General features: G+C 44.9%; 1 long non-coding RNA gene across 1 annotated transcript; it reads right to left on the reverse strand.

Moving 5' to 3' along the window:
* Positions 1–14,596: 14,596 nt before the first annotated feature.
* Positions 14,597–16,392, reverse strand: LOC136568535 (uncharacterized). The gene is made up of 2 exons (XR_010785239.1): positions 16,116–16,392; positions 14,597–15,284 (listed from the first exon to the last, which is right to left on the reverse strand). It is a non-coding gene; the product is annotated as an uncharacterized lncRNA (long non-coding RNA).
* Positions 16,393–22,933: the final 6,541 nt, after the last annotated feature.

Raw genomic sequence — 22,933 nt, forward strand, 5'->3', positions numbered from 1 at the left:
CCCCTTGATTGCTCCGTGACCATAGTGTATTAAGCGGTACATGAGTATCTGTCCCCTTCTCAAAACTTCAGCTACCATGAAAATTTTATCCATGAACATCTGCTCATAATCTTTCTGAAATTTTTCTTTTGTTCTATATACCCTGATAATTTGAGCAGATGCAGAGTCTTTAACTTAAAAACAGTCCCCATAAATGGTTTTACAAAATGCTGCTTGAATTCTGTCAATCTTGGTCTTGTGACCACTTCCCTGGGTAGTGTGTTCCAGCACCCAACCACCCTCTGGGTGAAGAACCTTTTCCTAATATCCAACCTAAACTTCCCCAGACACAGCTTCACACCATTCTCTTGGGTTTTATCACTGGTCACCAGAGAGATGAGATCTGTGCCTGCCCTTTGACTTCCCCTCATGAGGAAGCTGTAGACCGTGATAAGGTCTCCCCTCAGTCTCCTCTAAGCTGAACAAATCAAGTGATCTCAGCCACTCCTCATAAGGCTTACCCTCCAGACCCTTCACCATCTTCGTGGTCCTCCTTTGGATGCTCTCCAATAGCTTTATATCCTTCTTATATTGTGGCTCCCAAAACTGCACACATTACATAAGGTGAGGCCTTGCCAGCACAGAGTAGAGTGGGACAATCACTTCCCTCGACTGTCTGGCAGTGCTGTGTCTGATGCACCCCAGGACACGGTTGGCCGTCCTGGCTGCCAGGGCACTGCTGACTCACATTCAACTTTCCATCAACCAGGACCCCCAAGTCCCTTTCTTCAGTGCTGCTCTCCAGCCTCTCATTCCCGAGTTTGTCTGTACATGCAGGGTTTCCCTGTCCCAGGTGCACAATCTGGCACTTTTCTTTGTTAAACTTCATATGGTTGGTGGTTGCACAGTCTTCTGATTTGTCTAGGTCTCTCTGTCTTTGAGGGAGACAACAGCTCCTCCCAGTTTAGTGTCTGTCTCGGTCCCTCTGCGAGCCTCTCAGGAACCCTTGGCCAGTCCCAAGTCGGCAGACACCGGGGGGGGGGGGGGGGGGGGGCAGCCCCGACATGGCCGACAGCGAGGAGACACTCTCCCGTGCCCCGAGGGTACTGAGGGCACCTAGGCTGGTCGCCTTTGCAGCAGAAGAGACACCAGAGACATCGGTAGAAGATAAAGGGCCGACTCTTAGCAGGGGTCAATCCAAGGTTTTATTAGGAGTCCCAAAAGAGCACCTGCACCTCAGGGGGCCTCCTGCCGAGAGCCCCGGGAGATGTGCCAAGGTTACATTTAAAGGGAGGTGGAAACCAAAAGTAGATAACATTTTACCAACCAATAAGTGACTCTAAGGGATAGATGCTGGGGGATAGACATATAGGACAGTGTATGGGGCAAGGCTTGGGGGGCTGACTTCTAGCCTCTGGCTAATCACTCGATGACTTGGACCGAAACTTCTGGATGGAGGGGATGGGAGGCTGAATGATTGACAGAGAGCCAGGGTGGGGGTTTGGGGATGATCTCATCCAGGGAGAGGGATAACACAGGTAAAGGGAGGGGGGTACAGTCTGGGATAAACCATTTGGGAAAAATATGGGGATACAAAACAAAATTACTTCAAAGTATTACAAAGTATAAAAACGCACTACAACAAGTGTCTCTGGCAAATTTACTCATTATACTTTTGAGTCCTGCATCCAAACGGTTAATGAAGATGTTGAAGAGCACTGTCCCTAAAATGGTCCCCTGCAGAACTCCACTAGTGAACAGACTGATGCAACCCCCATTACCCTTTGTGCCTGGCTGGCAAGCCATGCCGTTATGTATTTATCTAGCTATATGCTGGACATTTTGTCCAGAAGGATATGATGCTTTAAAGAACCTAGAAATGAAGCAACACACTTTCAAGATAATATTAGTATAGGAGGTAATTAAAAAGTTGGTCTCTATTGGAAGCATCCAGGGGCAGATATGGAAAACTGTCCACAAAATGCCCAACCCCCACGGGGTGAATATGATTTTATATGTTTAGCAAATTAGCATAATTGACAAAAATCACCAATTAGGAGCAAGTGGTGATGCAATTTTCCCCGATTCACCCCTCTCTAAATCCTCCCCCCTCAGATGGAAATGAAACTTTATTTATGAAAATGGGTCTTGAAGAGCTGTTTTTTGGCCTTGGTTCCCAGAAAGAACCAAGATAGGATAGGGGGCCTTGTAATGTGTTTTGTTTTTCTGCCTATCAGGGTAGCAAAAAGGTAAGGAAAGCTAGCTACAAATAGGCTACAGATCTACAAATATATGTGTAAAGAATATAGAGAATATATATAAAAGCAAAAAAGGCAAAAATCATTCGGCATAATTTCCCCCCTTTTTTAGAGACTAACAAGACTCTACCTTGTCTAGTCTCTACTCCATATTTAAGCACACCATCATATCATACAGCCAATTATTATGCAAAGAGTAACTACAGATATAAGTAATGTGAACAGTTCCTTTTATCCAGTCCCAGTTCGATAACCATGAAGTGAGTGTACTGAAGGTATATTCAAGGTTCAGTAAGCTCTTTTGAGAGCTACCTGATGTAGAATTTGAATTTGCTTCCCAATTTCAACCAAATCCTTATTAATGCTTTCACTCTGGTCTACATAAGAACAATAACCAGTGTTAATTATTTCGTGGCTAGTAGGAAATTGAGAGCCATTCTGTTTTGTAAAACTATACCAGACAAATCATGGACTTCTTGTGAGGCTGAAATTGCATCTGAAATTTGCTTTTCAATATATTCAATAACCCTTAATGTGATCAAATATGATGTTTGGAATTACAGCTCCATGGGCAGAGGCCCAATCTTTACCTACAGGCTGAACTTACCAGGTCTCATTTTCACATATCTAATACCACCTTGACAAGTTGTTCTTATGAAGAGCTTTTGGATACATTTTGGACTAAAGCCACATGCAAATTTTGGGACCAAATCTGAATCATGGTTACCAACTGTGCAGATAAAAGACACAAAAGAACAAATTTAAACCACATTGTCCTGATTTGTATCAGTCTCTGTTTTCCAGTTGTTTCAGGAGCAGAGGTTTTCTTAACTCTGGAGTAGTGAATTCAGGGTTCTCTGCCAGCACCCATGGTTTCGGTGAGGGTAGTCAGGACTTGGAATGGCCCTTTCCGCTTATCTTGTAAGGGTCACTGTCTCACCATTTAACATAGTCTCCAGGCTGGAAAAAATGAGCAGGTGTGTCCAGTCCTATGGGTCTGGATAACATGATGAATCTCTGGAGCTTGTGCAAAGTGGAACTTAAAGCTATTAAATACCTCTGTAAGTCAATTTCCCCACTCATATATTAATTTCTCCCATATTATACACAATTTGATGTGGCCTGCCATGCAATATTTCATAAGGACTTATGTTATCTCTCCACCTTGGTTGTATGCGGATTCTCAGTAAGGCTATAGGCAAGGCCTGAACCCATGTCATGGATGTTTCTGACAAATTTTACTGATCTGTGTTTTGAGAGTTCCATTCACACGTTCAGCCTTACCACTTGTCTGGGGTGTATATGGAATTTACAGATCCCAAACAATTCCCAATATTTGACTAATTTCCCCAATTACTGGGGGACCAACCCCAAAGGAACCCCAAACCTTGGAATTATATGATTGAGCAAAGCTCACACCACTTCTCTAGGTATGTTAGTGTGACAGGGGTAAGCTTCAGACCATCCACTAAAGGTTTCAACCAACACCAATATATACCTGTATCCTTATTTGCATGGTAACTCAGACAAAATCTATTTGCCAATAATTTCCAGGAAAATCCCCTGCCTCGGTTATTTCTAACACAACTCTTTTGCTCATGTTTGGGTTGTTTCTATAGCAGATTTCACATTTGCTTGTTGTAGATTGTGCAATATCAGTAATTTCCCTTTCTGTTACTACCTTCTTCATTTGTTTCAAAAGGTTCTCTGTTCTCCTATGGGTGCCTTCATGTTCTCGCTGAGGTGGGACTACCATCTGTCCCCCCGGTGTGATAGCCCATTCACTTTCTTTGATTTCAGCTTTAAGGGACTCAGTTAATTGGTGGTCTTTGTGATCATATGTAGCAGACTCCATGGAGTTGGCTAGGCCCCGTGGTGGGCTGAGACTTAACAGTAGGAACTGCTGAGTCATGATGAGACAGCAAAATAAGCTCCTGTCTTCTGCCTCTCGAACCATAGCTTATCTCTGTAACCCCATAAGTCACTTTTTCCCTACTATTGGACAAGTTTGGATCCCCTTATACCCTATAAAAAGGGGCTGTTTTAGCCCATTTGGCAGAAGAAGAGCGGTCGCTGGAACCCTTCACAGACCCCTCAATAAACCATCGTTGTGGAACCACCAGGACTCTCCTTCTCCTCTCTCGCAGCATCTGCTTCTACCCATAGCCCAAAGGCGCCCTAGCAAGCAAGCTCGAGCTGAAATCCTAAGAGAGCTGAGAATCACTAAAGAGCTGAAATCCACTAAGCTTGCTTAGGGTAGCCAGCGGCTACGAGCTGACTGGGTATTCGGGCACTCTGTCTCCAAGAGGGACTGAGTTATCCAGATAGGCCTGCCTTGCTCGGGGCTAAGCTTAATCTGAGGACCAGGGGTCCTTTTCAATCATACTTGCTGGCCTCTCCCCTGATTGTTTCCCATAGACATGGCTCTTTCATCACCATTGTCAAGCTCTAGACAATCAAAACATCCCATGACATACAGGGCTACCTCAATGCCACTCCTCCCTTGCTTGTCCCTTCTAAAGAGTATTTAGCCATCCATTGCAGCATTCCAGTTGTCCAAGTCATCCCACCATATTTCTGTAATGGCAGCTATATCATAGTTTTCCAGCTGTACAATGGCTTCTAGCTCCTCCTGTTTGGTGCCCATGCTGTGTGCATTGCTGTAAATGCATTTCAATTGGATTATTGTCCCCTCCAACTTTTTTAGGAGGAGAAGCCCTAATTCATATATGACTATTCTCAGGCACTTCCATGGTTTCTAACACGTCAATATCCCTTGTGTCTACTGCTTTGTGGATCTCTATCACTTACTCATTGAGATGGCAGACCAAAGGATCTCACTGGCTCACCATTCTTCTTCAAACACTGGTGAACTGCCCCCAGACTTATCTCTAGCAACCCTGTTTTTCTGCCTTTCCCTTTTCAGATCTAGTTTAAAGCTCTCTCAATGAGCCCGGCTAACTCCTGTGAAAAGATCCTTTTCTCCCTTTGAGACAGGTGTACCTCATCTGTCATCAGCAGGCCTGGTGTCGTAGACTGTCCCATGAAATAGTTTCAGTAGTGTCAGTTGAAGCCAAAGTATAAAACCTTAGTGGCCTTGGTACATATTTCTGGGGATTTTACTGTGTGATGCTTTGAAGAACAGCAACTTGAAAAGAAACAACCAAACCCAGTGATAATTTTTTTGTTTCAATAATATTCTTTTAAAAAAATATGTGACTAACAAAAGAAAACCAAGAAGATAAAAAGTTTAAAACAGAAGGGAACCAACTAGATGTTTACCTGTACTTAAGTGGTTACACGTTGAGAGAATTGAAGGTTAAGCAAGCATATATGAAAGTTTAAAAATTGGTAGTGAATAGTAAAAGAATATAATTAAACCAGAATATAAATGGATATATGCCCAATAACCCCACTTTGTGCCTGACTTGTATAAATAATAGAACTCAATATATTTGTACCCTTTTATCTTTTAGAGAAAAACAATTTGTAACCACTAATTGGAACAGCAGTCTTTGTGTGATCTGTAGCTCTACCAGTAGAGTGGGAAGATGAAACTTGTTCATTTCAGCACATGCAAGAATGTAAAACCAATGCTACTGTGGCTATAATTGATAACTGCACTTAAAATGCCTCAGTATTCACACAGGTGGATGTGAAAAACTTGTCTAAAGAAAGTATTCAAAGGACAGCACCTGACTCTGAAGCTGGGGGATACCTAAAAAGCATCTTCTGCATGGCCAGACAAGTATACTGACCAGCAAGTCTTTTTTTGTGACTGACCTTTTTAATCCCTTTGTTCCCTCTTGTAAGAGCCGTAATGAGAGATGTGGGACTCCAGGTGGCTCTTCAAAATGCAATTTATTGTATCCAAGATGTTACATCAGTCCAGGGTCGTGTCCGACAGAGCCTGTGCCTACAGCTGTCAGCTCCAGCTGCAGACAAGCCTGGAGACCCTTTAGTTTTGGTTACAATGCATTATATACTTTGCTGAGCATCTTAATACATAAGAACCAATCTATACCTTAACTTTTACTTATAGCCTATCATAACTACTATAATTACCATATTCATTTTACTATTCTCCAATCAGTTAGTATGTTACAGTAGTTAGTATGTTACAGTTTAAGCTAGAAGTTGTTTTTCAGTTTTCTTGCAGTGGAAAATTCTGAGACCTTTTTTCTACTTGCAACATCGGCAGTCTTCTTCTCCAGTGGTATCATTCTGCTTGGTAAAAACATCTTGTTTGAGGTGGGTTTATCCTTTGCTCTAAGCCATAAAAACCCCTTCTAACTAACATACCCTTTGCCTTCTTAGTTGTCCAGCAACACTGGCTCAGCAATTATTTTCTTCTATATCAAAACTTGCTTCCATCTCCATTTCATTCTCAGGTTCTACATTCAAAAATCTTTTGCCAAGCATACATATCTGTGAGACTTTCTTGTCAAACTTTCATCCTTCCCAACACCTCTGTTTTTCCACACTTTTTCTTCTGAAACTACTTATATCCCTCTGTTTCTACATCTTTGGTTTCCCCCCAAAGCATCCCATAAAAATCCCATGCAATCCCCAAATGTTCTTCCCCTGCAGTCCATAATGTATCCCATACCCCTAGGCAGTGGTCCCTCTCAGTCCAAAAGGTGCTCCCAGTGTTGACTCATCTTGATGGGTTTCAGCCTGAACAATGAGTTTACAGGACTGGATGACCTTAGAGGTCTTTTCCAACCAAAATGATTGTATGGTTCTGTGATTCACCCTGATCAGCCAGAGATGGGACCAGGATAAGGCAAATGGTGGTGTCTGTGTTTTTGTGAGAGTTGAATGTGTCTGTCTGTGTTAATCTGTGTGACTAGCTGTGCATCTATGCATATATTTGTGGGTATACATATGTTTTTGTGTGTGCATGTGTCTGTGCCTATTGGGAATACATTATTAATTTTGCTACTGGTTAGGCCTTTGGGGCATGGAGCTGTGGTAGCCTTGCTCACTTCTGTCAATGTCAGGCAATCACAGGGGAGTCTGAGAACACATGGGGTACAGTGGAATCAAAAATGATGGGTCCCTGCCATAAAATGGTGGTGGAAAGAAAATGGCAGCCTCTCTGCATGTAGTAGGAGGGGTTACTGGTTCTGATGTTTTTCCAGGTAAAATGAAAGGAGTAACTTGCTCTTCTGTCCAATCACAGGGCAGTCTGAGAACACATGGGTTATGACATTTTTTAAAATGCCAGCCTCCGGGGCAAAAAGAGATGGGATAAACTGACCTTGTGACTGGAACAGAGAAGGTCAAGTCGGACATGTGATTGTAATTAGGGGCAGGGCTTCTACAGGTGACCTCTATTACTTCTTGACTTTAATAAAAGTTGTACTTATATTACCATTATGGGAATCTTTTGGCCTTGACCTAGCAACATCAGTGGTGGAACTCCAGGCACCCTTCAGGAAAAGTGGAGTCATTTCCAGTTATGACTACCATGTCTGTTCTACTGGGAAACAGCTGGAGGTAGTAGGTTGCCTGGAGAAGTTGAGTTCTGTGACTAGATTTGCTAGTTCAGTCATGAGCTCTCAGTAATGCTGAGGTGGTACAAAAGAGCTGCAATCCAATTGTGACTTGGTAAGAAAGCAGGTTCCCAAATATTAGAGAACTCTTTCTTGATCAACAAGGATGACTATTACACTACTCAGATCTGGCTTTCCCTCCCTGTGTGTGAAGTATCCAGAGAGTGTAATCCCTTTATCAGAGGCAGAGGACCTGTGTTAAATACCTACTGATACTGTCTGTAGAATCTGCACTTATGGATCCTTTGAGGTTGACGCAATGATTACAGGATATCACTCCTTGAGTCTTCCATTACTCTAGAATCGTAAAATAATTTTGCTTGGAAGGGAGAACAGGAAGCCATTTAGTCTGTCTGCTCAGAGAAGGATGATCACAGGATCATAGAATAATTTAGGTTAGAAAGAACTGAAAGTCGTCTAGTCAAACCTCCTGCTCAAAGAAGGTCCAGTTTGACCAGGTTGCTTGGGAACTTGTCCAGATGAGTTTTGAGTATCTCCAAGAATGGAGATTCTACCACCTGTCTGGACAATCTCTCAGTATTTGGCCAACCTCATGATGGAAAGGGTTTTTCATTATATATAATAGGAATTTCTCATGTTACTACTTTTGCTCATTACCTCTTGTCCTATCACTGTGAACCATGAAGAAGAGTCTGGCTCTGTCTTCTCTATAGCCTCCCATTAGATAGTTGTAGACAGTAATAAGATAACCCATCCCTTTTGCCTTCTGTTTTTTAGGGAAAAAAAATAATATTAAAAAAAATAGCCAAGAAAAAGCATAGTTCTCAGTCTCTTCTTGTATGCCCTAGGCTCCAACCCCCTCATCATCTTGGTGTTCTTCCACTGGATGAATTTCAGTATTTTCAATGTCTTCCTTCTCTTAAATAAGGAGCCCCAAAATGCACACTGTACTCCAGATTCAGACTCAAAAGTACCACCTAGAGGGGAGAATAATATTTCTCTCATCCTGTTTGCTACAGTCTTGCTAATACAGCCCAGTAGATGGTTGGCCTTCTTTGATGCAAGGGCATACTGCTGACTTATGTTCCACTTGTTTTCTACTGGTACCCTTAGATGCTTTTATGCAAAACTTTTGTGGCCAGTTGCCCCCTAGCCTGTTGTATTGAATGGGATTATTCCATGCCAGATGCAGCACCTTGCATTGGCCTTTGTTGCATTTCATGAGCTTCCTGTCAGGCCATTTCTCTAGCTTCTCACAGTCCCTCTAAATATCAGCCCTGCAACTGCTTCCCCTGTTGCACAAAGGATTATGATACAGACTTAAATACACAAAGAATTGTTTGCAGGGTCTGTAACTGATGATATACATTTACTCTAGTGGTAAAAAATACCTTTTGGGGGCAGGAGAGAAAGGAGAGAGAAACAGGAAAGGGAAACTCTTCCCCAGTGGCCAGCTGAGAAAGAAATGATGGGTATGTCCAAATTAACAACCTGTTCAGTCAGTCAGGTGGAGCTTTTGAAAACATGCTAAAACCATAACTGACTTAAGAATAACAGTCTTGCAGGTAGCTGCAAACACCCACTGTGGGACAGCTGACCCACACTGGCCAAAGGGATATTTCATGCCATATAGCATCATGCTCAGCAATAAAAATGGAGAGGAGACTGGGTTTGGGTAGGGAGACATTGCTCAGAGGCTGGCTTATCATTGGTCTACTTGTGCAACGTGTTGAGCGATTGCATCACTTTGGGTTTTTTCCCTTTCTTCTTTTCTTTTTTTTTTCTTTTTTTATTAAACTGTCTTTATCTCATCCCAAAAGTATTCTTGCCTTTGTTTTTCCTGTTGTCTCCCCCATCCTGCTGCAGGGGAAAATGAGCAAGCAGCTGTGTGGTGTTTATTTATCAAATGGGGTCAAACCACCACAGGGGACCTCTTGGTCAGACTCACAAGACTGGTCTCTTCTTTTCATAGGGTGGGGGTTGTGTGTGGACCTCTTGATTAGCCTCCCATGTTTGGTCCCTAGTCCCACAGACATGTTCAAACTTATTAATGTTCCCCATCCATTCAGGAACACTGAACACCCACTGGCTTAAATTCCTCCCCCACCAAACATGGTAGGGTTTGTTCAGCAGTTTTATAAAGCAGAGTCCCAAACCTGTGTTTTATTTTTGTTTAATTTTCATTGTTTTCCTATTTAAACTTTAATTATTAATTTTATTATATCTTATAAAATTGTAGAAAGCAATCAACATCAACAGCAGCAGTTGCCACATCCTGAGAGTGCAAGGCTTGTTAGGTACCCAGGGGGTGTCTGAGATGGTTTCTGGACCCCCAACACCCTTGAGCTGTAAGTGGGGGAGAGACCAGCCAGCAGACAGCAGGTCTCACAAGAGGGGCAGGGGAGAGTTGGGCAATATCAGCTGTTCTTCCAGACAGCTCAAATGGCAGGAAGTTTGTACTGGGTTTGCATGGCCAAGCTTTGGTAGCGGAGGGGTGTAAGGCCCCATAAAACTCACTCAATGAGACCTTCAAAACAGCTTATGGTTGTTCATGTACTTTGAGTTAGATGCATGAGAGAAATACTGACTAGGTATTCTCAAGAGAAAAACAGCAAGAAAAACTTTACTGGCAACTTTAGAAAATCAAAGAACTTTGGCAAAAAGTTTAGAGCCACATTCAATCAGCATAAAACACTTCCCAAAGCATTAACTTAGCCCATTCAACTTGGCAAAATCTAAGCCTGTTTGATTTTAAGTTACTAAAATATTCTGTGAAGAGGAAATTAGAAGAAGAAAGAGAAAGAAAGAAATACAGAAAATATGTAGAAAAGGGCACACACACTGCTACTCCTGGGTTCCAGCCATGTTCAGCTGATAGAAATTCCAAGAGGAGGTAGGGTCAAGACATGTGCTTGCCTCGTGTTCCGCTTTAAATACCCCTTGGCCTTCCTGGGCCCTTCCCCCAGGTGGGATTTCTGGTCATCTGGCCACTTAGGAGCTGGGTTAGGAACTCCAGAGGTAGGGTGTAGAGCATTGCCTCCGGTGTGCCAGTGATTGTCAACCACTGCAGGGGCTGGGACATAGGCCCGGGGGGGGGTGTACAGGGCAGTGCACTGCCTCACCAGGGCAAGGCCTGATCTACCTCTTCTCCCACACACTCACACAAAGAAATGTTTTGAGCCAGCAATCCCTCCAGTCTCTCACAGGGGGCTAGAGGGGTGGCTTCTGTGAGAAGCTGCTGGAAGCTTCCTCCTTGTATGGCAGAGCCAATCCCTGGCAGCTCCAAAGCCGGATGTGCTGCTGGTCAAGGCTGGGCCAATTAGAAATGGTGGTGATGCCTCTGTGATAGCATATTTAAGAAGAAGGAAAAAAGTTATTGCACAGTTGCAATTGCAGCCAGAGAAGAGAGGGGTGAGAATATGTGAGAGGAACAACTCTGCAGACACCAAGGTCAGTGGAGAAGGAGGGGGAGGAGGTGCTCCAGGCACCTAAGATTCCTCTGCAGCCTGTAGTGAGGACCATGGTGAAGCAGCTGTACCACTGCAGCCCATGGAGATCCACAGGGATGAAGAGATTCACCTGCAACCCGTGGAGACCCATGCTGGAGCGGGTGGATACTTGGGAGGAGGCTTTGACCCCATAGGAAGCCCATGGACAGAGGAGCCCCTGCTGGAGCAGCCTGTCCTTGATGGACTGCACCCTGTAGAAGAGTGACCCACGTTGCAGCAGTATGGGGAGGACTTGTCTGTGGGATGGACTCATGTTGGAGAAGTGCATGGATAATTATCTCCTATGGGAGGGACCCCATGCTGGAGCAGTGGAAGGACTCTTCTCCCTGAGCAGCAGGAGAAACAACATGTGATGAACTGAGCATAACCCCCATTCCCCATTTCCCTGTGCTGTTGGGGGAGGAAGTAGAGCTGGGAAGGAGGGAGGGGTGGGGGGAAGGTGTTTTTAAGGTTTTATTTTACTTCTCATTATCCTGTTCTGGTTTTGTTAGCAATAAATTCAATTAATATCTCTAATTCTAGCCTGTTTTGCCAATGACAGTATTTGGTGAGTGATCTCTCCTAGTTCTTATCTCAACTCATGAACCCTTCATTATATTTTTTCTCCCCTGTCCAGCTGCAGAGGGGAGTGATAGAGAAGGTTTGGTTGGTGTCTGGAATCCAGCCAGGGTCAATCCACTACAAAGTTGTGTATAACTGGTCCCTAGGGAGTGCTGAGAACAAGAGCACTAGACTAGGGCATGCAAACAGGGTGCAGTATCTGTTCAGGGCAGCATCATCAATTTCACTAGAATTTTGTGTGGGAAGGGAAGGAAACTGCCAGTTATTGAGCTACTGCCTGCTCTGTTCATCCACAGACTTAAACTGTATCCTCAATGGTCCCCCCAACTAACTGGTGGCTGTGCAAGCTTACCCAGAAGCTTGAGATGTCTAGAAAATTACAATTAGAAGGACAACATCTTTAAAAAGAATTGCCATTCTATAACTGGGTGAGTTTTCTGGGAACTCTAAGGACACTGTGACCTCCTGAAAGAAAATGGTGTCCCTCCACAACTGCAAGATTATGGCTGTAACACAAGCAGAAGCACTACAGCCTACCTATGCTGAAGTCTCTACCCAAACAGACCTCCTAAGGATTGATATAACTGTCCAGACCTCAGGCTGCATGGAGCTCCAGTTTCCACAAAGGAAACCTTGTGGCTGGTGTTTACTAGAGGCTGCCCAATCAAGGGGACCCTGTTGAAGAAACATTATTACTTCAAATACAGGAAGCATCACACTCACAGGCTCTGATCCTGATGACGGACTTCAATCACCCTGACACCTCCTGGAAAAGCAGAACAGCAAGCTACTGGAGGGCACTGAGGAGAATTTCTTAATCCAGGTAATAGACAGCCCAGCTAGTGAAGAAATGTTACTAGAGCCGTTGCTCACCAACACAGATAAACTAACTGCAGAGCTCAGTATTGGAGGAAGCCTGGGGTGCAGTGACGATGCCCTGGTGGAATTCACAATCTTGAGGGATATGGGCCAGACAAAGTGTAAAGTCAAGACCCTGAGGGTGAACTTTTAGTTGTTTAAGGAATTAGTGGATGGGACCCCAAGGGAAACTGCCCTCAGAAGTAAAGGAGCTGAACAGAGCTGGCAGCTCTTTAAGGACATTTTTCTTAGGGTGAAAGAGCTCTCAATTCTCATTTGTAAGAAATCAGGCAAGGAAGGCAGGAGACTAGCATGGCTGAGTAAGGACCTCCTGTTCAAACTAAACTGTACAAGGAAATGTACAGGCAGTGGAACCAGGGACATATCTCATGGGAAGAATATAGGAATGTTGCCAGGGTGTGTAGGGATTGGATCAGGAAATCTAAGACATAGTTGGAGCTGAATTTGGCAAGGGAGGTAAAGAATAAAAAGAAGGGCTTTTACAGGGCAGACAACCAGGACATGGTGCATCAGTCAGGGCATGGTGCAGCAGTTTGTACGGAAGGACATGCTGAAAGGGACACTAACTTCTATTCTGGGAGCAACAAGAAGCAGCCTTCTACTGAAATAAAAGTGGTGTCTACCTGTCACAGCTGCCTAGCTGAGGCTGGAACCCAGACAGAGAGGCCAAAGCCTTCCCAGGTAGATGCCTACATCCAAACAGACCTCCTGACAACCAGAAGAGCTACCCAGACCCTCAGCTGCAGGGAACTCCAGAATCTGGAAGTACCCCTAAGGCCCAAAGGCAGAGGTGGGTTTCATGGGTGCAAGCGTGCCCAGATGGATAAGCTTTTTGAGCTTGTTGCATGAAGAGCTCACCAGACAGCATATTATGTGTGAATATGAGCAGATCAATGCATGGTTTTATGCACTGACACAGGCAGAGCAACAGTCCTGTCTTCACTCCTTGCAAGCAGAACATAAGTTAATATCCAACCCTGAGCTGGCAGGCTTAGCTGATTTGCAAGATGGGAGACTGGACTCTTGTCTCTGCTCAGAGCAGAAGGAAGTCTCCCCCTTGCTGCAGATATATCCTTACATAACAGATATGATGCTCTGGGGCTGGAAGGAGAAGACTCCATGATAAATAGTCAGAGCCAAGAAAAGAACAGTGGCACAAAGTTGATGCAACCAACCACCCGTCTTAAAACCAGTGTCACCAAAAAGGCATGAAGGCTGTTAGTAATTGGAGACTCCTCGCTGCGGGCATGGAAGCAGCTATTTGCCATCTTGACAACCTCTCTAGAGAGGTTTTCTGCCTACCAGGGACCTGCATTCAAAATGTCACAAAGAGGCTACCAAGCCTAGTAAAACCAGAAGACTCCTAGTCTTTCATGTAGGGTCAAATGAGGCTGCAACAAGATTGCAAAATATCAAAAGGGAATTCATGTCACTCTGAAAGATGTTGAAGGGATCAGGAGTGCAGGTAGTGTTCTCTTCTATTTTCCCTATTGGGGACTGGGACCCAGGAAGGAAGAGACGAATGGAGCAGGTGAATGACTAGCTGTGTGGCTTGTGCCACACTTGGGGTTTTGGGTTCTACGATCTTGGATATATCCTTGAGAGACTGGGTACGTTGACATCAGATGAGACCAGATGGGGTAAGAGTGTTCTGGGAAGCAAGCTGGCTGGACTAATTAGTAGAGCTTTAAACTACATTCAGTGAGGGAAGGGGATGTTTTTCTGAGTGACAGAGAGGAACCAGGAAACACCAAGACTTTAGGAAGCAGAAGGGAAATATCTGTAAATTGTCTAAAAAGAATTCACAAGGGCTCCTCCCTAAAGGGGTCAATAGATTAAAGTAATCAGGGTGCCCCTGACAAAGGAAATTATTCACATCTGACTCCAAGGCTTCAGAATGCTGAACACTCGCTTTATTAAAACTATATTATATTACATTACAACTATATTAAAGAGAGATACTATACTATACCTTACTTACTACTAAGAATACTAAAGAATACTCATGACTGTCTCTGGACAGTCAGGCCACACAGCTTGGACCTGATAGGCTAATTAACATAAACAATTCCACCAGAATCCAATCAAGCAATCACCTTGGGTAAACAATCTACAGAGCACATTCCACATGAGCACAAACACAGGAGCAGCAAATGAGATAAGAATTGTTTTGATAATTCTTTTCTCTGCTTCTCTCACAGCTTCTCTCTGTTCAGAGGGCATGTGAAAACCACATTTCCCCCTGTTTACTATAATAAAAAGAAAAGGAGCTGCATTTGCGATTCTTCTTCTGGGCCCTTGCAGAAGAGAAAACAAACACATCTTGAGAGGTTCCCTTAACAATTTGCTGGTTGTCAATCAGAACTTTAATCAGGTGCTGACATAGAATGATCAGGGAGATTCTTTACCTGTAGAATATTTATTTCTATCAAATCACTAAAACAAGGCTTACAATATAAGAAACCCAAACAACCATGCAAAGAATGCTCATTGTTTCAAGTCCAAGCAGCTGAGTTTCAGGAGAAGGTTAATTGACTGGAGATGTTGATCTTTGACATCCCTGAAGGTCCTTCTTGATCCTGAAACAGAGAACTGGTAAATAAAGTCACTAACAATTATTAGAAATCTATCAAATGTGACATAATATAATTATCAAGCAATATTGAGAGAATTCCTGGAATGCCCTGGCCACAGCCCTCAATCCAACAACCTGGGCCGAGGCTGGCTCGTGGTTTTCCAGTACTTTGAGCTGGCAGTGAAAACACAGCCTTTTCCACCTTTTTTATTTCTTTTTTCTTTTCTTTTCTTTTTTTTTTTTTTTTTTTTTTCCAAAAAGGCCAGCAGCAACAGCGGGTCCTAGGACCCTGGGGCGGCAACCGGAGCAGTGGCCCTGGCCTTGGTGGGCAGGCCAAGGCACCCAAACCCGGCCCATGGGGCAGGGTCTTGTTTCTCACAGCCTGCCCCCACCATGCTGCCAGTGTCCCGGCACTTCCTCCGGCATCACACCCCTTCCCCGTCAGAACGGGAGGAGAGGTTTTTCCGGGAACATGAAATTTCACCCTGAATTTGGGGTTCATGACACCAGCCACATCTGCCCAAGACAAGCAGGTGATCCGCACTGTCTCCTTTGCCTCCCTCCCCCACGATACAATCGATTGTTGCCCAGCTTTCTGATTTGCGGCCCCACGCCCATTCCCCCCGGGCATGAGACCAGCGGCAGCATTCTCAGAAACCGTCCCCCCTGCCCCACAGATGCAAGCGAGGGAAGTGAGGTGCCCTGAGCCCCGGTGGGCACCCCACGGAGCAGGGCCACCCCCGAACCAAGCGAATGTCGGCTCAAGAAAAATGCTGTTCCCCAAAAACCACTGAGTTTCAGAGTTCCCAGCCTGGATGCACAAGCAAACAGCTACCGTGCGGCGCCTCCGCTGGAACGCGGTGGAGGGCAGAAAGCAGCAGCCTCCGGCGCGGGGGCCAGAGGCACAGCAGTCACAGGCACGCAAGAAAGTGTCACAGCCGCTTCTCTTGGTTCCGGGGAGGGCGGGGCCAGCGAAGTCTCTGCGGCTGCTGGAACGTTGCCTGGCAACTCGGGGGAAACAGCGGGGAGCGGTGCTGGGAGCAGCAGAGGCGGCGAAATCGGCGGGGCCAGCGGAGCTGCAGACTCCGATGTTGTGAGTTCAATTGCTGGCTGTGCAGGAGGCGCAGCAGCGGGTGGTGTGTGAGGCGGGGCCACCGCGGTCGGAGCAATGACGAGCGGCGCGGGAGGTGGGGCCGCCGCCGCCAGAGCAGTGGGGGTTTCTCTCGGTCCCAGAGGGGGCAGAGGAGGAGGCAGTGGTCCCTCTTCCGCTGGTGAAGATCCCTCTGGCTCTGGTAAAAGCCATGAATCAGGAGTGAGTGTTGCTCCAGTAGAAACAACTGTTGACTCATAAAGTGGAGCTGCTGAAGACTTCGGTCCTTTCTGTGCATGCTCCATGTTATGAGTAGAAAAGTTGCCCAGTTTTTTTAAACGGGTCCAGAGTTCACAGGTTGGGCTAGTTGCTGCCAGAGTGGAGTTCTAACTGTTTGTTGTTGTAATCACCTGTCTTTTTCGTTAACTACCGGTTGTTGATGGTTAAGAATTCCTCCTTTTGTCGAGTGGTACCCTGCTGCTTCCTGGAGGATGGCACCCGGGACGGTGAAGAGGGAGGGGACATCAGGGTTGGCATGCAAATGACATCGGGGCTGGCATGCAAATGGAGAAGCCCCTCACCAAACCTAGCAAAAACCCGCTAAAAACAACGAGCCAACATGGAATTGAGGGGTCGAAGTGATGTCTAGACGTGAGGAATAGAATCCAGTATCTGCTAAGACCCTTTTTACCTTTCACCCTAACCTAAAAAGACATCAGCTAGAAAGAGGACCTCGAATGTAAAACTGAAAAGGCGGGAATCTCCTGATGCTCTCGTGAGGGCGGAAGCCCCAGCTCTGCCTGCAGATCAGCAGACAAAGCTGCACATTTCCTTTTCCTCTATGCCACTCCTGGAAGCAGTGGTGGCGTGAGTGCTACCTGTCGGTTCTTCCCACTCAAGCTGATTTTTAATAAAGGCATTAAAAAGGAGAAAGATGCCCTGCCCTTTTTATTTTAGCTGGGATCTCATCTGGGATAGCCACGCCTGAAGAGGATACTGGGACTGTGATAGCCACCCACCCTGGACCTCCAGGACAGCTGGCTATCAGGACCAAAGATCGGCTTGGGACCAGTGATGTGGAGGAGCGCTGGACTGGTGAGAGTATCCGGTGGCAGGAGCAGGGGACGAGCGAGTGGAGTGTGAGTGAGACGAGGGCCAGGAAGGGGCAAGCCCACAAGTCCTGCGGGCAAATTAAGTCCTGACAAAGGAGGTCAGGCACGAGTCTCGGCAGAGGAGGCCAGGATCTCAAGTTTTTTAAGTCCTGATATCTAAGTCCTAGCATTAGGGAAGTTAGGCAAACTAGAAATCAGGCAGTTCTTTTCTTTTCAAGTCCTGAAGAAAGGGGTCAGGCAAATCTGAGGTTCGGTGGCAAAGGCTGGGACTCCTCAAATAGGATTTTTCTTGAGTTAACTGTCGGTGCATTTCTTTTCGAGTAGAGGCACCTTTGTGATTTTTTCTGTTGAGACCCAGAAAATGGGAGGATGTAATAGTAAGAAGAGAGGCAAGAAACTGAAGAATATACCCCCCCTAGTCCCTTAGGTGAACTGCTAGAGAGATGGGATTCTATAGAGGCCACGGAGGGATTAGATAAGGTTAAGATGATTCACTACTGTGTAGAAGTCTGGCCAGAGTTAGATGTGCAAGGAGGATGGCCGTGGTGTGGGACAAAAGACAAATGGATGTGTCAACAACTGAGTCACTATCTGACAGCTTGAGAGGATACTGATCCCGAGCAATTATATGTGGCTTGTTGGCTAAACAGTGCTATTGGAGATGAAGGTGTGCGAATTTGTAAGGTGCAGAGGAAGAAAGAGGAGAATGAAGGAGGGGATGCTGGAGTTAGAGAGATTAGTAAAAGGTGGGACCCCCTGGACTATTTGCCTCTTGATGCCCCTCCACCTTATCATCCTCTTCCTTGGGCACCTCAAATGGCAGATTCGGCTTTTCCCCTGGCTGCCATCCCATTATCCCATTACCACCTCCTCTAATTCCTTCTTCTACCTCTTTGGCTTCCTCTATGATAGACCTGGTATCTCCCCACGAGTGCCTACTCCACCTATTACGCTCTTCACCCCTTCTCCAGCTCCACTTAACATGCACTCAGGCTTTTCTCCCCCTCCTTTTGCTGTCCCTTTACCTCCTCCTAGTTGGGACACAAATGCCTCCTTACCTGGTAAACTCTTATCACCAAATACAGCTGTTGACCAACAGCAAGTCCACGGTAATGCTAATACCCCTCAAATGAGTAGTTTTGTGTCTGAGGATGGGCCATACTGTGGTACCCGATCCAGGATCTCCAAGGTAGAGAGACTTTTTCCCCTCAGAGAAGTTCCTATGGGAGGAGTAGTGGGAGGTGTTGGCTTTGTGAATGCTCCTCTACCGGCTTCTGAGGTGAGAGGATTCAAGAAAGAGTTAGGAAATTTAGTTGAGGACCCAGTGGACATGGCCAACCAAGTGGATCAATTCTTAGGTCCAAATATCTACACTTGGGGGGAGATGAATTCCATTTTAAATATATTATTTTCCCCAGAAGAGGTCCAGATGATTAGAGCTGCTAGCATAAGAATTTGGGGAAAAGATAACCATCCAGGACCCCAAGTGCCATCAGGTGAACAGAAATTGCCACTAACGGATCCTAATTGGAACCCTAATCAGGAGGAAGGGAGGAAGGCCATGATAGAATATAGGTCTTTGATAATTCGAGGGATCAGAGTCAGTTCCCAAAAGAACTAATACCAAATTGGCATTCAAAGGTGCACAAGAAAAGGACGAAACTCCTGCTACTTGGCTTAATCGCCTAAAGCGGAACTTCCAACTGTGCTCCAAAATAGACCCAGACACCCCAGAAGGTCAAGTGCTACTAAAGGTCCAATTTGTTACCAAATCTTGGCCTGATATATGGAGAAAACTGGAAAAGATTGAAGATTCGCAAGAGAAGGACATTAATGAGTTATTGAGAGAAGCATTGAAAGTGTATTTAAGGAGGGAAGAAGAAAGAGCAAAGGCCAAGGCTAGGATCATGGTTGCTGTAGCTAGAGAAAGCGCGGGGGCAAGCAATTCTATCCTATGATCCAAGGTAACAAAAGAATGGGCGGGTCCACCACCAGGAGGAGGCAAGGATAGGCCAGTACCGTCAAGTACAAAGGGAATGGAGAGACCTCAAGTCCCTTTGAGCGAAAGGCACTGCTATTATTGTGGAGAAATCGGACACGTTAGGAGGGTTTGTAAAAAGCTCAGTATCGATGAGGCAATAGCCAGGGAACAAGAAGCCTTAAAGAGGGTTCTTGGAGGTGATGATTAGGGGTATCAAGGGGTTTACACTTCAGGGGACCCGATGCAACATCTAGAGGAGCCCTTGGTAAACTTTGAGGTGGGACCCTTAAATGAAGAATTTGAATTTTTGGTTGATACAGGAGCAGATAAGTCCTGTCTCAACAAAGTACCAGAAGGTATGGTAATTGGTAGAAAATTTTGTGAGATATTAGGGGCTGAAGGGAAACCATTTAGAGCCTCAGTGACTGAAGATGTAAAAATAATTGGAAACTCAAGACAGTGTAAAGCTAATTTTATTTACCTGCCTAAACTAGAAAAAAGTTTGTTAGGAAGAGATCTACAGGTTCATTTGGGTGTTAGGATTGTCCCAAGAGAAGGGAAGATGGTGGTACAAATAATGAAGTTATACCAAGGGGATGTCGCAGACATAAACCCCGAGGTATGGGCTGAAGGGGGAAAGCGGGGCCTATTAGACATTCCACTGATAACAATAAAAATGCAAGATGGTACATCACCCATATGGGTTAAACAGTGTCCGATTTCCCTAGAAGGAAAGAAGGGGCTTGCCATAGTTATTGAACAACTGTTGCAAGAAGGAATTTTGGAACCCTGTATGTCACCGCACAATACCCCTATACTGGCAGTTAAGAAAGCTGAAGGGAAATATAGGCTGGTACAAGATCTGAGGGAGGTCAACAAAAGGACCATTGCTAGACATCCAGTTGTGCCCAACCCGTATAGTCTTCTAAGCCGAATTCCAAGAGAACATGCTTGGTTCACTGTTATAGATTTGAAGGACGCTTTCTGGGCGTGTCCTCTGGCAATGGAATGTAGAGATTGGTTTGACTTTGAATGGGAGGACCCAAGTACAAAAAGGAGACAACAGCTAAACTGGACCCGATTACCACAAGGATTCACTGAATCCCCCAACCTCTTTGGACAAGGCCTGGAGGGTTTGTTAGAACAGTTTGTTCCTGAAGAGGAAGTACAGATCCTACAGTATGTTGATGACCTGATGGTGTCAGGGAAGGGAAAAGATCAAGTCAGAGCAACTAGCATTAAGCTTTTGAATTTTCTGGGGGAAAAAGGACTAAAGGTTTCCCAAGAGAAGCTACAGTTTGTACAATCAGAAGTAACATACCTGGGGCACGTAATAGGGGAGGGATATAAGAAGTTAAGCCCTGACAGAATTTCAGGTATTTTATCTCTCCCAGCTCCAAAAACAAAAAGAGATGTGAGAAAACTCCTGGGCCTGTTCGGATATTGCAAGTTATGGTTAGATCAAGACACACAAAGTATAACATTTTTATATAATAAGTTAGTAGCTCTGGATCCCATCATTTGGACAGCAGAAGATGATCAACAACTGGAGAGCTTAAAAGACAAGTTGTCTTCTGCCCCGGTCCTAAGCTTACCAGACCTCAGGAAGAACTTTGATCTTTTTGTGAGTGCTGAAGGGGGTATAGCCTATGGTGTACTAACTCAAGAGTGGGGAGGCTGCAGGAAACCCGTGGCTTACATCTCCAAATTGTTAGATCCAGTGGCTAGAGGCTGGCCAGTTTGTATACAAGCAGTAGCAGCTACTGCTATCCTGATAGAGAAGACCCAAAAATTGACCTTACAAGGAAAAATTAAAGTACGTACTCCTCATGATCTTAAAACAGTGCTGAACCAGAGGGCTCAGCAGTGGCTAACCGATGCAAGAATATTAAAATATGAAATAATACTAATGAACACAGATGATTTAGAATTCATCACATCAAATGCCCTCAGTCCAGCACAATTCCTTATGGGGGAGCCTATAGAAAATTTAGAACATGATTGTCTTGAATTGATTAACCTTCAAACAAAAGTAAGAGAGGATTTAGAAGATCAGCCTCTAGCAACTGGAAGAATCTTGTTCATAGATGGCTCTTCGAGGGTAGTAGATGGAAAAAGCTTCAGGTTATGCCATCATAGATGGAGAAACTTTACAAATTGATGAAAAAGGGAAACTACCACCGAACTGGTCAGCCCAAAGTTGTGAAATATATGCCCTGAAAAGAGGATTAGATTTACTGGAGGGAGACCGGGGAACTATTTATACAGATTCCCAATATGCATTTGGGATAGTTCACACATTTGGGAAAATATGAGAGGAGCGTGGATATCTAAGCTCAAAAGGAAAAAGCTTAGCCCATGAGAACCTGGTCAAGTCCGTATTAGAATCTCTACAGAAACCAACAGAAATAGAGGTGGTCCATATAAAAGGGCACCAAAAAGGAGACAATCTTGAAGTTAGAGGAAACCAACTAGCTGATCAGATAGCAAAAGAAGCAGCTTTAGAACCAGGGGATCCAGTGAAAGTTTTTAAAACAGAAACCACACCTGAGGGGGGAGAAAGAAGAGAAGAACCCATATTTAGTGAAAAAGAATTGGAAGTTATAAAAGATTTAAAGTTACACCAAGGGCAACAAAGGGAGTGGTTAACCTTGGATGGACGGGTGTTTTTAAACAAAGCACCTGCTCGGACAGTGCTAACAGAACTATATACATTAACCAACTGGAGAATCCAAGGATTATGTGATCATTTCTTAAGAAATAACCTGTGCATAGGCGTATACGGCCTGGCAAAAGCAATTACAAAAGGGTGCTTAATTTGTCAAAAAGTAAACCAGAAAGTTATGAGAAAGGTAGCACCCAGAGGGAGGGAATTAGCTCTAAGAACTTTCCAGGGCATACAGATAGATTTCACTGAGATCCCCCCAGTGCAGGGATACAAATATTTACTAGTTATAGTAGATCATCTCACCCATTGTGTGGAAGCCTTCCCGACAAAAAGGGAAACAGCCCAGGTCATGGCAAGAGTAATCTTGGAGAATATTATCCCCAGATACGGAATGGTGAACACCATAGACTCAGACCGAGGTCCACATTTTGTGGCCCGAACATTGCAAAATATAATCAAAGCTTTAGGAATGAAATGGAGATTACATACTCCATAGCACCCCCAGAGTTCTGGGAGGGTAGAGCACATGAACAAAACTCTCAAAAATGTATTGACTAAATTGATCGAAGAAACAAAAATGAATTGGCTAAAGTGTTTGCCTAAAGGTCTCCCCTGCCTGCAGAGCAGGCTTTGCACCAGAGCAAGGCAGTCCTATCCAGATAGCTCAGTCCCTCTTGGAGACAGAGTGTCCGAATACCCAGGCCGCTTGTAGCCGCAGCTACCCTAAGCAAGCTTAGTGGATTTCAGCTCTTTAGTGATTATCAGGTGTCTTAGGATTTCCAGCTCTTGCTTGTTAAAGCGC

The sequence above is a fragment of the Molothrus aeneus genome, chromosome W (genome assembly GCF_037042795.1).
Source record: "Molothrus aeneus isolate 106 chromosome W, BPBGC_Maene_1.0, whole genome shotgun sequence".
Taxonomy (NCBI): domain Eukaryota; kingdom Metazoa; phylum Chordata; class Aves; order Passeriformes; family Icteridae; genus Molothrus; species Molothrus aeneus.